Consider the following 13126-nt stretch of genomic DNA (forward strand, 5'->3'; position numbering starts at 1 on the left):
GAGCAATTTTTGCCCTGGCTGAAGCACTTGCTGAAATGATTTCATAAATCTTTTCCTTGTTTTCAAACACTCACAAATCGGAGCCACCATCAAATTCAACATCCACTCCTTAATTCACCCATGGCTTCTTTTTTCTAGCTAAAACCCATTACTTCCTTAGACTCCTCACTTACTTTTCACTTCCATTACTACCTTGGGCGGTTGGCTTTATTTTGGGAAATGATTTTTCACAATAAAATAAAGATTTTCATCACTTCACAGGAATCGCTGCATAAACCCAAGAAGAGAACCCCAGAGAACCGGAGATGTCCACTAGTCAGCCAGGCCTGCCCACTAGACAAATGTCTCCCTCCTATGTGATTCAAATCTAAACCTCAGTATCATTAGGAATGGTGTCCTGGGTCAAAGTTCTCTTTATGGAGCCTGAGCCTTCAAGGATTTGCAGCCCTAAGGGCAGAAAACGTCTATGGCTGTGGTTTAGATGTGCAGGTGGGACCAAGGTTGGCCTGGAGTTGAGCTCTTGAAGGTTTCATGGCTAGTGGGCTAGCTGGAGTCTGGGGTCAAGATGAGAGATCCAAGGTCCAATTCAATGGACCAGGGACTCCCTGGGAGTTCAGGGACCCTCGTAGGTTTCCTGTCCTGTAAAATCCAGATCTTGAATCATTTCTTCCTGGAAGCCATCCCTGACCTCCCCCTGGCCTCTGCACAGCAGGATAGCTGCTTTCCCGAAGTTCATGCCGCTACTGCCATGCCTCGGCCATTGGGCCTGGGGCTCTGTGCTGGGCTTACCTGCTGGCTTCTCTCTGCGTCCCCCATGAGACTGTGAACCCCTGAAGGCCAGAATTCTCTTCCAACCTCCTCAGCCCAACCTTCATTTTGCTGCTTCTCGGCCCGTGGAGAGGATGCGCCCTTTTCATAATTCCCTGCACTCAGGACCAGCTTCAGGGGTGTAAGGCCTGTCTGGTCGCACAGGGCACCAGGGCCCCTTGTGTGGTTTCATGCTCCACTGCTGCTATCTTGCAATTCATTTTTATTTTGAATTTTATTTTATTTATTTTTTATACAGCAGGTTCTATTAGTTATCTATTTTATACATATTAGTGTATATATGTCAATCCCAATCTCCTAATTCATCCCCCCCCCCCACTTTCCCCGCTTGGTGTCCATGCGTTCGTTCTCTACATCTGGGTCTCTATTTCTGCCTTGCAAACTGGTTAATCTGTACCATTTTTCTAGATTCCACATATATGCGTTAATATATGATATTTGTTTTTCTCTTTCTGACTTACTTCACTCTGTATGACAGTCTTTAGGTCCATCCATGTCTCCATAAATGACCCAATTTCATTCCTTTTTATACCTGAGTAATAGTCCATTGTATATATGTACCACATCTTCTTTATCCATTCATCTGTCGATGGGCATTTAGGTTGTTTCCATGAACTGGCTATTGTAAATAGTGCTACAATGAACATTGGGGTGCATGTGTCTTTTTTTTTTTTATTATTAAATACTTCTCTTTCCACTGTTTATTATTAATGTACAAAATATACAAAACCAAAAGAAAAAAGAAAATACTCATCCTCAAATCCACTGTGGCTCTAACCCAAGACCATGCACAAAACCCAACCAATCCACTGTTTTCATAGAAAACAACTGTGCTGAGATAGGTGAAGGAGAGGGCTGGGAGAGGGCAGGTCATCTTATCGAATCCACCCAGGAAGGCACCTGGTGGGTATTCAGAGGTGGCTGACAGGGCAAGGGAGCTGGAGGCCTCACACGCACAAGGTTCCAGGGGTGGGGCCAGGAGCGCGCTAACTCCCGGAGGCAGTGCGTGTAGTGTGACTGGCATGCCCAGCACGCCGGGCTTCAGTTGATGAAAAGCTGGTCTCACTGAAGCGTTTTAATTTCCAGAATGAGCTGCAGGCAAGGGTGGACCACCACCAATGGCCTCACCTATGCCAGCTAAAACTTTTCACCGGATGCTGACCTGAATTTGCCATCATTGAACCTAGCAGACCCATGATGCAAACTTGGGTGTTCACGGAAGATTGCAACGTCTTACTTGAGAAAGGACTCAATGTAAAACCTGTGTCAGAGGAGGAGTGGGGATGATGTGTTCCAGAGCTCAAATCCAGCCTGATTGAGTCCTCTCAGTGCAGTGGGATCCACAATACCCCTTTTACCATCTCCCCACCCCACGAGGAAGCATGAACTTGGCTGGGATGATTTCATAAGTGCAGCTGATCCCGTGTCAGAGTTCTGTGTGCATGTGGAAGACCCACAAGAGGAGAGTAGAGGTGTTCTCCAGGATAACCAACTTTAGGTTCTCAGGCATAAAGGGTAATACCGGAGAGGCACTTGGCATAAAGGGCAAATCTCCTCAAAAAGTGAAGCCAACTGGGTCTCCTCTTCAGCAGCCCAGGGTACGGAATGTGTCCAGTCTCTCTCCTCCCCAGACTGGAGGAAAATATGTACATCAATGTGCACCAGGCGTCAGAAAACCCCCAGGAACCCAGGCAGGTGGGCACTGAGGGGGCCGGCTCCTTATCAGCTGGGGAAAGGGGACAATGGGCCTCACAGAAGCCATAAAAGGGTGGAAGGAGCAAGGCTGCAGTCCACAGGGGCATGGGCGGGGTGGGCAGGTGGTCCCTAGGGCAGGGGGTGCCCATTGACACCCGGGTGGTAGAAGGGACAGTTGTTCTCATAGCGGCAGTTACCCTTCATCATGAAATGTCGACAAACAGGGCGATTTGACATGTCTCCTCCATGGCTGTGGCCTCCATTATGCCGTCGGTGGCCCCCTCCGCCATGGCCAGGGCCATCATGGCCACGGTGCTCATGAGGGGGTGGCCCTTGATGGTCGTGGCCTCGGTGACCAGGGCCATCATGAGGCCGGTGGCCATGGGGCCCCCCATGTCCAGGGCCTTCATGGGGCCGATGTCCACCACCAGCACCCATTCCTCCACCAGGGCCTTCATGAGGACGATGGCCACTGCCACCACCCATGCCGCCGCCAGGGCCTTCATGGGGGCGATGCCCACCACCCATGCCACTGCCAGGGCCTTCATGGGGATGATGTCCACTGCCACTGCTCATGCCCCCACCAGGGCCTTCATGGGGATGATGCCCACCACCTCCGACCAAGCCCCCACCAGGGCCCCCTTGTCCATTTGGAGGTCCTCTTCCAGAGTGACCTCCTCTGGCCCCTCGGAATGGAGGAGGAGGAGAAGGTGGTTCACTCCCGCCTCGGCCACCACAGCCTCTATGGTATGGCCCCGGACCTGGTCCCCCACGCATCAGGCCACCCCGCATGGGGTCACCTGGGCCATCCCAGAAGGGATCAACCCCCGGGGAGGGGGCGGGGGACCCAGGAGACGTGGACCCACTGGCACACCAGGGCCCCCAGGGCCTCCATGGGGACCTGGCATAGGTCCGCCAGGCCCAGGGGGGGAGTGCTGCATGCCCTTGGGACCCCCAGGGCCTCCCGGTGGGAAACCATTGGCTATGGGACCAGGGCCTAAGAGTCCATGAGGCACCAGCATCTGCCTGGTCTTGTCTGAATAGTCTGGTTGCTTCAGCAGTTCCTCTGAGGGATGAATGTTAGGGCTACCCATGATGGAGGTGAGGATCTCCTGCACACTGATGCCTCCTCCTCCAGGACTCTGGGGGCTCTTCCCGGCACCCATGCTTCCCATAAGATTGGCCAGAACAGGAGGCAACTTGGAACTTCCTGCCCCATCGGGTGAGCCACCGGTCCCCCCAGGCTCCAGGGTCTCAACATATGGGGTCTCATCCATGGAACATTCCTCATCTAGGGGGATGAGTTTTGGGGGGATAGGCTCATAGGGCTCAGGATCAGGCTCGTGAGTATTTTCCTGGTTCAGGAAGAGCTCCTGAAGGATCCCCTTCTCCCACTCAGCCTGGATGTACCGCTCCTGGCTGTTGCTTCCAGGGGTGACAGGAGGCGAGGGCAGCACCAGGGGCCGGGGGCACACCCAGGGCACCTTCTCTTCCATGTTGTCGTGGCTCAGACGCCGGGCCGTCTCAAACGCGTGTCGGTCTGACAGTATCTCTTGCTTAGCTGCCTGGCCGAAGTCCTTGATCTTATTCACATTCACTCGTTCAGTTTCATCCAGTTCAAAATAGAAATACTCTCTCAGTTTGCTCTCCTCAGGCCAGGTCACAGTTTTCCTCTTCCTGCCTTTCCGGGTCAGCTGGCTAGGATCTCCGGGACTCTCCACTGGCTTTGCATCCAGAGCTCCTGGCTCCAAAGGGGCAGTATCCATGAGCCCTGGGACTTCAACAGGGGGAACTGGGGTCCCTGGACGTTCTGTGTCCATAGCCTCAGAAGGAGGTGCTGGCTCTGGGGAGGAAGGTTTGGCTGTGCTAGGTTCTGTGCTCGTTTTCCCTTCAAATGGGCTTGGCTTGGCAACTGTGGGTGATAGCACCTTCTTCTTCTTCTTAATTTTGATGCCTGGAACAGGGGCTGAATTGAGCGCATCCAGAAAGCCCAGGCCCTCCATAGGCTGTGGCGGGATGATCTTCACTTTGATCTCTTTGGTGGCATTGGATGTTGTGTTGAGTGGCTTGTATTTCTTCTTTGCAGGGGGCGCAGCATCTCCTGGGACAGCTGTGGAACTCTGACGCTTGAGGGGGATGGGTTTAAGGTTGTACTTGTCAGAAACCACCACTGCACAGGCATTCTTCTTCCAGGCACCAAAGACGGGGTCTCCAGCTCTAGTCGAGTAGAGCGGAACTTGGTGTGACTGGGCGCCGTGGTTCGGAGGGACTTGGGCTTCTCCCTCTTCTTCTCCGGGGCCTCCTTAGCCCAAGTCTCAGTCTTCACCTCAGTCAACGGTCGCTCAGGAGGGGTGGTTTGACTCTTTCCCTCTTCTTTCCATTTCTTCTTATCTTTCTCAGCAGGCTGGGTACTGCTCTGGGAGCGGATCACAGCCATCCAGTCGCTGACAAGGACTGAGGCCAATTTCCGGAGATCTGCTTGAGATGGTCAACAGTGAGTGTGGTAGGTGCCGTAGGGTCAGTAGAATTTGCTGCAAGAGGGGAATGTTGTTGGTTGTCTTTGAATATGTCAGCCAATTGTTAAGAAGCTTGTAACCACCAACATCAATAAACTTGACCAATATTTCTGGTGAACGGGTCTGCAGGAGAATGTTCAAGTAAGTGCATCGACTCACTCTCTTTCGTGCTTCCTTTATCAGACTGAAGATCTTTGAAATCCCATCCACACTCTTGACTTCCCCATCTCGGTTAAGGAAGCTATCCAGGCCCTTGAGAAGCTCTTTGGGGTCCATGGGACCCGAACCCATGATCGAAGTTTTTATCCAATTTTTTTGCGATGTCAGCACCTTGGGCTCAGCGGGGGAGGGGGTTAAAATTTTGGAGAAAAAAATAAAACAACCAACCAGGACCCAAAACTCAATTATTTGGGGGGCCTGATTGGATCAAAAAGTCTCCTTAAAAAAAGTAAAGGCCAACTCAGTGTTCATTTCACCCCCCACCAACTCCATGTAGGGAGGGGGGTTGTAGAAAAAAAGTTCTGAGTGGATTAAAAAAAGTAAACTCTGGATGAGTGAATTTGGGTGGGTTTGGGAAGGGAGGGTGGTTGATTATTTTTGAAGTTATGTGGTGACGGTCCTTTGGCCACAGATTTCAAGTCCCAGGCAGCGTGGGCTGGTGGGGTGGGCAAGATAGGTGGGAAGGGGCAGAAGACATAAGTGGTGGGCTGGAGGCTGCTGTTTTCCCTTTCCCCCCTCTTTCAGGATCCTTTCAAGGGCTTAGATGTTGCTGCGGCTTGTTTCTTTTCTCCTCGTGGCTGGCCCGTCTTTCTCCGAGAAAATTCAAACCTCTAAATGAACCCCAGAATCTGCATGTGTCTTTTTAAATTATGGTTTTCTCTGGGTATATGCCCAGTAGTGGGACTGCTAGATCATATGGTAATTCTATTTTTAGTTTTTTAAGGAACCTCCATACTGTTCTCCATAGTGGCTGTATCAATTTACATTCCCAGCAACAGTGCAAAAGTTCCCTTTTCTCCACACCCTCTCCAGCATTTGTTGTTTGTAGATTTTCTGATGATGCCCATTCTAACCGGTGTGAGGTGATACCGGTTAGAAACTACACCTCATTGTAGTTTTTTTTTTTTTTTTTTTTAATTCATGTTCATGCCTAATTCGAAATTTTCTGCTATTTCTTTTTTCTCTTTTTCTTTTTTTGAAGATGTTGGAGGTAGGAATTTATTAATTTATTTTATATCTTTTTGCTGTGTTGGGTCTTCGTTTCGTTTCTGTGCGAGGGCTTTCTCTAGTTGTGGCAAGCGGGGGCCACTCTTCATCACGATGCGCGGGCCTCTCACTATCGCGGCCTCTCTTGTTGTGGAGCACAGGCTCCAGACGCGCAGGCTCAGTAGCTGTGGCTTACGGGCCTAGTTGCTCCACGGCATGTGGGATCCTCCCAGACCAGGGCTCGAACCCGTGTCCCCTGCATTAGCAGGAAGATTCTCAACCACTGCACCACCAGGGAAGCCCTCATTGTGGTTTTGATTTGTATTTCTTTAATAATTAGTGATGTTGAGCATCTTTTCATGTGCCTCTTGACCATCGGTATGTCTTCTTTAGAGAGATGTCTATTTAGGTCTTCTGCCCATTTTTGGATTGGATTGTTTGTGTTTTTAATATTGAGATGCATGAGCTGTTTATATATTTTAGAGATTAATCCTTTGTCCGTTGATTCGTTTGCAAATATTTTCTCCCATTTGGAGGGTTGTCTTTTCGTCTTGTTTATGGTTTCCTTTGCTGTGCAGAAGCTTTTAAGTTTCATTAAGTCCCATTTGTTTATTTTTGTTTTTATTTCCATTACTCTAGGAGGTGGGCCAAAAAAGATTTTGCTGTGGTTTATGTCATAGAGTGTTCTGCCTATGGTTTCCTCTAAGAGTTTTACAGTGTCTGGTCTTACATTTAGGTCTTTAATCCACTTGGAGTTTATTTTTGTGTATGGTGTTAGAAAGTGTTCTTATTTCATTCTTTTATATGTAGCTGTCCAGTTTTCCCAGCACCACTTATTGAAGAGACTGTCTTTTCTCCATTGTATATCCTTGCCTCCTTTGTCACACATTGGTTTACCATAGGTGCATGGGTTTATCTCTGGGCTTTCTATCCTCTTCCATTGATCTATATTTCTGTTTTTGTGCCAATACCATATTGTGTTGATTACTGTAGATTTGTAATATAGTCTGAAGTCAGGGAGTCTGATTCCTCCAGCTCCGTTTTTTTCCCTCAAGATTGCTTTGGCTGTCTCAAAAATTTTTAAGATTTTTTCTTCTAGTTCTGTAAAAAATGCCATTGGTAATCTGATAGGGATTGCATTGAATCTGTAGGTTGCTTTGGGTAGTATAGTCATTTTCACAATATTGATTCTTCCAATCCAAGAACATGGTATATCTCTCCATCTGTTTGTGTCATCTTTGGTTTTTTTCATCAGTGTCTTATAGTTTTCTGAGTACAGGTCTTTTACCTCCTTAGGTAGGTTTATTCCTAGGTATTTTATTCTTTTTGTTGCAATGGTGAATGGGATTGTTACCTTAATTTCTCTTTCTGATTTTGCATTCTTAGTGTATAGGAATGCAAGAGAATTCCATGCATTACTTTTGTATTCTGCAACTTTAACAAATTCATTTATGAGCTCTAGTAGTTTTCTGGTGGCATTTTTAGGATTCTCTATGTATAGTTTCATGTCATCTGCAAACAATGACAGTGTTACTTCTTCTTTTCTATTTTGTATTTCTTTTCTTTCTTTTTCTTCTCTGATTGCTGTGGCTAGGACTTCCAAAACTATGTTGAATAATAGTGGCAATAGTGGACATGCTTGTCTTGTTCCTATTCTTAGAGGAAATGCTTTCAGTTTTTCACCATTGACAATGATGTTGGCTGTGGGTTTGTCATATATGGCCTTTATTATGTTGAGGTAGGTTCCCCTCTATGCCTACTTTCTGAAAAGTTTTTTATTTTATTTTTTATTTATTTATTTTTTTAACATCTTTATTGGAGTGTAATTGCTTTACAATGGTGTGCTAGTTTCTGCTTTATAACAAAGTGAATCAGTTATACTTATACGTATGTTCCCATATCTCTTCCCTCTTGCGTCTCCCTCCCTCCTACCCTCATTATCCCACCCCTCTAGGTGGTCACAAAGCACAAGCTGATCTCCCTGTTCTATGCGGCTGCTTCCCACTAGCTATCTATTTTACATTTGGTAGTGTATATATGTCCATGCCTCTCTCTTACTATGTCACAGCTTACCCTTCCCCCTCCCCGTATCCTTAAGTCCATTCTCTAGTAGGTCTGTGTCTTTATTCCCGTCTTGCCCCTAGGTACTTCATGACCTTTTTTTTTTTTTTTTCTGGAGAGTTTTTATCATAAATGGGTATTAAATTTTGTCAGAAGATTTTTCTGCATCTATTGAGATGATCATATGGTTTTTATTCTTCAATTTATTAATACGGTGTATCACATTGATTGATTTGTGTATATTGAAGAATCCTTGCATCCCTGGGATAAATCCCACTTGATCATAGTGTATGGTTCTTTTAATGTGTTGCTGTATTCCATTTGCTAGTATTTTGTTGAGGATTTTTGCATCTATTTTCATCAGTGCTATTGGTCTGTAATTTTCTTTTTTTGTAGTATCTCTGCCTGGTTTTGATATCAGGGTGATGGTGGCCTCATAGAATGAGTTTGGGAGTATTCCTTCCTCTGAAAGTTTTTGGAAGAGTTTGAGAAGGATGGGTGTTAGCTCTTCTCTAAATGTTTGATAGAATTCACCTGTGAAGCCATCTGGTCCTGGGCTTTTGTTTGTTGGAAGATTTTTAATCACAGTTTCAATTTCATTACTTGTGCTTATTCTGTTCATATTTTCTACTTCTTCCTGGTTCAGTCTTGGAAGGTTATACCTTTCTAAGAATTTGTCCATTTCTTCCAGGTTGTCCATTTTATTGGCATAGAGTTGCTTGTAGTCGTCTCTTATGATGCTTTGTATTTCTGCGGTGTCTGTTGTAACTTCTCTTTTTCCATTTCTTATTTTATTGATTTGAGTCCTCTCCCTCTTTTTCTTGATGAGTCTTGCTAAAGGTTTATCAATTTTGTTTATCTTCTCAAATAACCAGCTTTTAGTTTTATTGATCTTTGCTATTGTTTTCTTTGTTTCTATTTCATTTATTTGTTCTCTGATCTTCATGATTTCTTTCCTTCCACTAACTTTGGGTTTTGTTTGTTCTTCTATCTCTAGTTCCTTTAGGTGTAAGTTTAGAACATTTATTTGAGACTTTTCTTGTTTCTTGAGGTCGGATTACATTGCTATAAACTTCCCTCTCAGAACTGCTTTTGCTGCATCCCATAGGTTTTGAATCATCTATTTTTCATTGTCATTTGTCTCTAGGTATTTTTTGATTTCCTCCTTGATTTCTTCAGTGATCTCTTTGTTTTTTAGTGATGTATTGTTTAGTCTCCATGTGTTTGTGTTTTTTACATATTTTTCCCTGTAATTGATTTCCAATCTCATAACGTTGTGGTCAGAAAAGATACTTGATATGATTTCAGTTTTCTTAAATTTACCAAGGCTTCATTTGTGACCCAAGATGTGGTCTATCCTGGAGAATTTTCCATGTGCACTTGAGAAGAAAGTGTAATCTGCTGTTTTTGGATGGGACGAAAATATAAATTTTAAATATCAATTAAATCTATCTGGTCTATTGTGTCATTTAAAGCTTGTGTTTCTTTATTAATTTTCTGTCTGGATGATCTGCCCATTGGTGTAAGTGAGGTGTTAAAGTCCCCCACTATTACTGTGTTACAGTCGATTTCCTTTTTTAGAGCTCTTAGTATTTGCCTTATGTATTGAGGTGCTCCTATGTTGGGTGCATAAATATTTATAATTGCTATATCTTCTTCTTGAATTGATCCCTTGATCATTATGTAGTGTCCTTCCTTGTCTCTTGTAACATTCTTTATTTTAAAGTCTATTTTATCTGATATGAGTATTGCTACTCCAGCTTTCTTTTGATTTCCATTTGCATGGAATATCTTTGTCCATCCCCTCACTTGCAGCCTATATGTGTCCCTAGGTCTGAAGTGGGTTTCTTGTAGACAGCATATATATGGGTCTTGTTTTTGTATCCATTCAGCAAGCCTGTGTCTTTTGGTTGGAGCATTTAATCCATTCACGTTTAAGGTAATTATCAATATGAATGTTCCTGTTAACATGTTCTTAATTGTCATGGGTTTGTTTTTTTAGGTGCTTTCCTTTTGTATTTCCCAGTTAGACAAGTTCCTTTAGCACTTGTTTTAGAGCTGGTTTGGTGGTCCTGAATTCTCTTAGCTTTTGCTTGTCTGTAAAGCTTTTGATTTCTCCATCGAATCTGAATGAGATCCTTGCCGGCTAGAGTAATCTTGGTTGTAGGTTCTTCCCTTTCATCACTTTAAGTATGTCATGCCACTCCCTTCTGGCTTGTAGAGTTTCTGCTGAGAAATCAGCTGTTAACCTTATGGGAGTTCCTCTGTGTGTTATTTGTCATTTTTCCCTTGCTGCTTTTAATAATTTTTCTTTGTCTTTAATTTTTGCCAGTTTGATTACTATGTATCTTGGTATGTTTCTCCTTGGGTTTATCCTGCCTGGGACTTTCTGTTTTTCCTGGACTTTGGTGGCTATTTCCTTTCCCATGTTAGGGAAGTTTTCAACTATAATCTCTTCAAATATTTTCTGGGGTCCTTTCTCTCTCTCTTCTTCTGGGACCCCTATAATGTGAATGTTTGTGTGTCTTATGTTGTCCCAGAGGTCTCTTAGGCTGTCTCCATTTCTTTTCATTCTTTTTTCTTTATTCTGTTCTGTGGCAGTGAATTGCACCATTCTGTCTTCCAGGTCACTTATCCGTTCTTCTGCCTCAGTTATTCTGCTATTGATTCCTTCTAGTGTATTCTTCATTTCAGTTATTGTATTGTTCATCTCTGTTTGTTCTTTAATTCTTCTAGGTCTTTGTTAAACATTTCTTGCATCTTCTCGATCTTTGCCTTCATTCTCTTTCCGAGGTCCTGGATCATCTTCACTATCATTATTCTGAATTCTTTTTCTGGAAGGTTGCCTATCTCCACTTCATTTATTTGTTTCTCTGGGGTTTTATCTTGTTCCTTCATCTGGTACATAGTCCTCTGCCTTTTCATTTTGTCTGTCTTTTTATGAATGTGGTTTTTGTTCCACAGGCTGCAGAATTGTAGTTCTTGCTTCTGCTGTCTGCCCTCTGGTGGATGAAGCTATCTAAGAGGCTTTTGCAAGCTTCCTGATGGGAGGGACTGGTGGTGGGTAGAGCTGGCTGTTGCTCTGGTGTGCAGAGCTCAGTAAAACTTTAATCTGTTTGCCTGCTGATGGGTGGGGCTGGGTTCCCTCCCTGTTGGTTGTTTGGCCTGGGCAACCCAGCACTGGAGCCTACCCCACTCTTTGGTGGGGCTAATGGCAGACTCTGGGAGAGCTCACTCCAAGGAGTACTTCCCAGAACGTCTGCTGCCAGTGTCCTTGTCCCCACGGTGAGCCACAGCCACCCCCCACCTCTGCAGGAGACCCTCCAACACTAGCAGGTAGGTCTGGTTCAGTCTCCTATGGGGTCACTGCTCTTTCCCCTGGATCCTGATGCGCACAGTACTCTGTGTGTGCCCTCCAAGAGTGGAGTCTCTGTTTCCCCCGGTCCTGTCAAAGTCCTGCAATCAAATCCCACTAGGCTTCAAAGTCTGACTCTCTAGGAATTCCTCCTTCCATTGCCAGAGCCCCAGGTTGGGAAGCCTGACATGGGGCTCAGAACCTTCAGTCCAGTGGGTGGACTTCTGTGGTATAAGTGTTCTCCAGTTTGTGAGTCACCCACCCAGTGGTTATGGGATTTGACTTTATTGTGATTGCACCCCTCCTACCTTCTCCTTGCAGCTTCTCCTTTGTCTTTGGATGTGGGGTATCTTTTTTGGTGAGTTCCAGTGTCTTCCTGTCAATGATAGTTCAGCAGTTAGTCGTGACTCTGGTGCTCTCGCAAGAGGGAGTGAGCACACGTCCTTCTACTCCGCCATCTTGAACCAGTCTTCTATCTTGCAGTTCTTAACCATGCTTTGAACAAGGGGCTCTGTATTTTGCACTGGGCTTTGCACATTATGTAGCTGTTTGTGCATGCGTAATACACTGGTGACCAGGCAGTGGTTTTGGAGGGTTGGTATGCCTAGACGTTAGATGAGAATCCCTAAGGGCAGGGACCACAGTTATCCAGCACTTTCTGACAGCACCGAGCATCGGCCTAGGCACAGGGGCATCCATCCAATGGCCTTTACCCACTGGCCTTGGCTGGGGCAATTTAAAAATAAGGAGAGGGTTCCCTGCACCCAAGGAGACTCTTTAATGAGAACCCTGGACCTACTCCTGAAGGTCATGTGTTTAGGGCACTAAGCATGGAAGGCATTTGTCCTCTGGCATTATTTCAAAGCCAAATGGCAGTAAAGCCAGGGGTGCTGGGCTCTGATGAGCCTCACAAATCAGGTAGGATGCAAAACCAGAGGCCTTTTTATCAGGCCTCGTCCCAAGAGGACTTGTAGGGGAAGCGGGGAACATGGGGGCCTGAGCTTCATGGTCAAGGGGAAGAGGATGAGTGGGGAGAAGAATTCTAGTTCCATCCTGGGTGACTTTGATTCAAGCCTATGAGATTTACCAAGCAGTTGCTTGCTAAATAGAGGTGACCAAGGGGGATAGAGGCAGCGCAGGTGGAAGTGTTAGGAGTGTCGCTGTTTTCTAAATGAGGAAACGGATCCCAGAGAGATCTGATGACCTGTTCGTGGTCGTCCAACTTGTTAGGGGCAAAGCAAGGTTGTAACCCAGACCTATCTCGTGCCGCAACTCACTGCCCCTCCCCTGTTCTACATCAGTGGCCTCTGGGGTCCAGAGGAGGGGCTTTCATATGAGGGGAAAGGGCCGTACATCAGTCCCCCTGGGCAGGGCCAGAGGAGAGAGGAGGCTTGGGTCCCCATCCTCAGGAATAGAAACAGAAAAGCAGAAGTCTTGTTGGGAGTGGGAGGTGTGAGTCCCAGAA

The 13126-nt window shown here is 45.8% G+C and overlaps 1 protein-coding gene and 1 pseudogene across 2 annotated transcripts in view; one reads left to right on the forward strand and one right to left on the reverse strand.

The window, feature by feature from the left end:
- CSMD2 (CUB and Sushi multiple domains 2) overlaps positions 1-13126 on the forward strand; it is a 665093-nt gene that overhangs the window by 187913 nt on the left and 464054 nt on the right. The window lies entirely within an intron of this gene.
- On the reverse strand, positions 2653-5330 carry LOC114899765 (annotated as a pseudogene).

The sequence above is a fragment of the Monodon monoceros genome, unplaced genomic scaffold (assembly GCF_005190385.1).
Source record: "Monodon monoceros isolate NGI ecotype Baffin Bay Population unplaced genomic scaffold, NGI_Narwhal_1 Super_Scaffold_18, whole genome shotgun sequence".
In the NCBI taxonomy this organism is placed as follows: Eukaryota; Metazoa; Chordata; class Mammalia; order Artiodactyla; family Monodontidae; genus Monodon; species Monodon monoceros.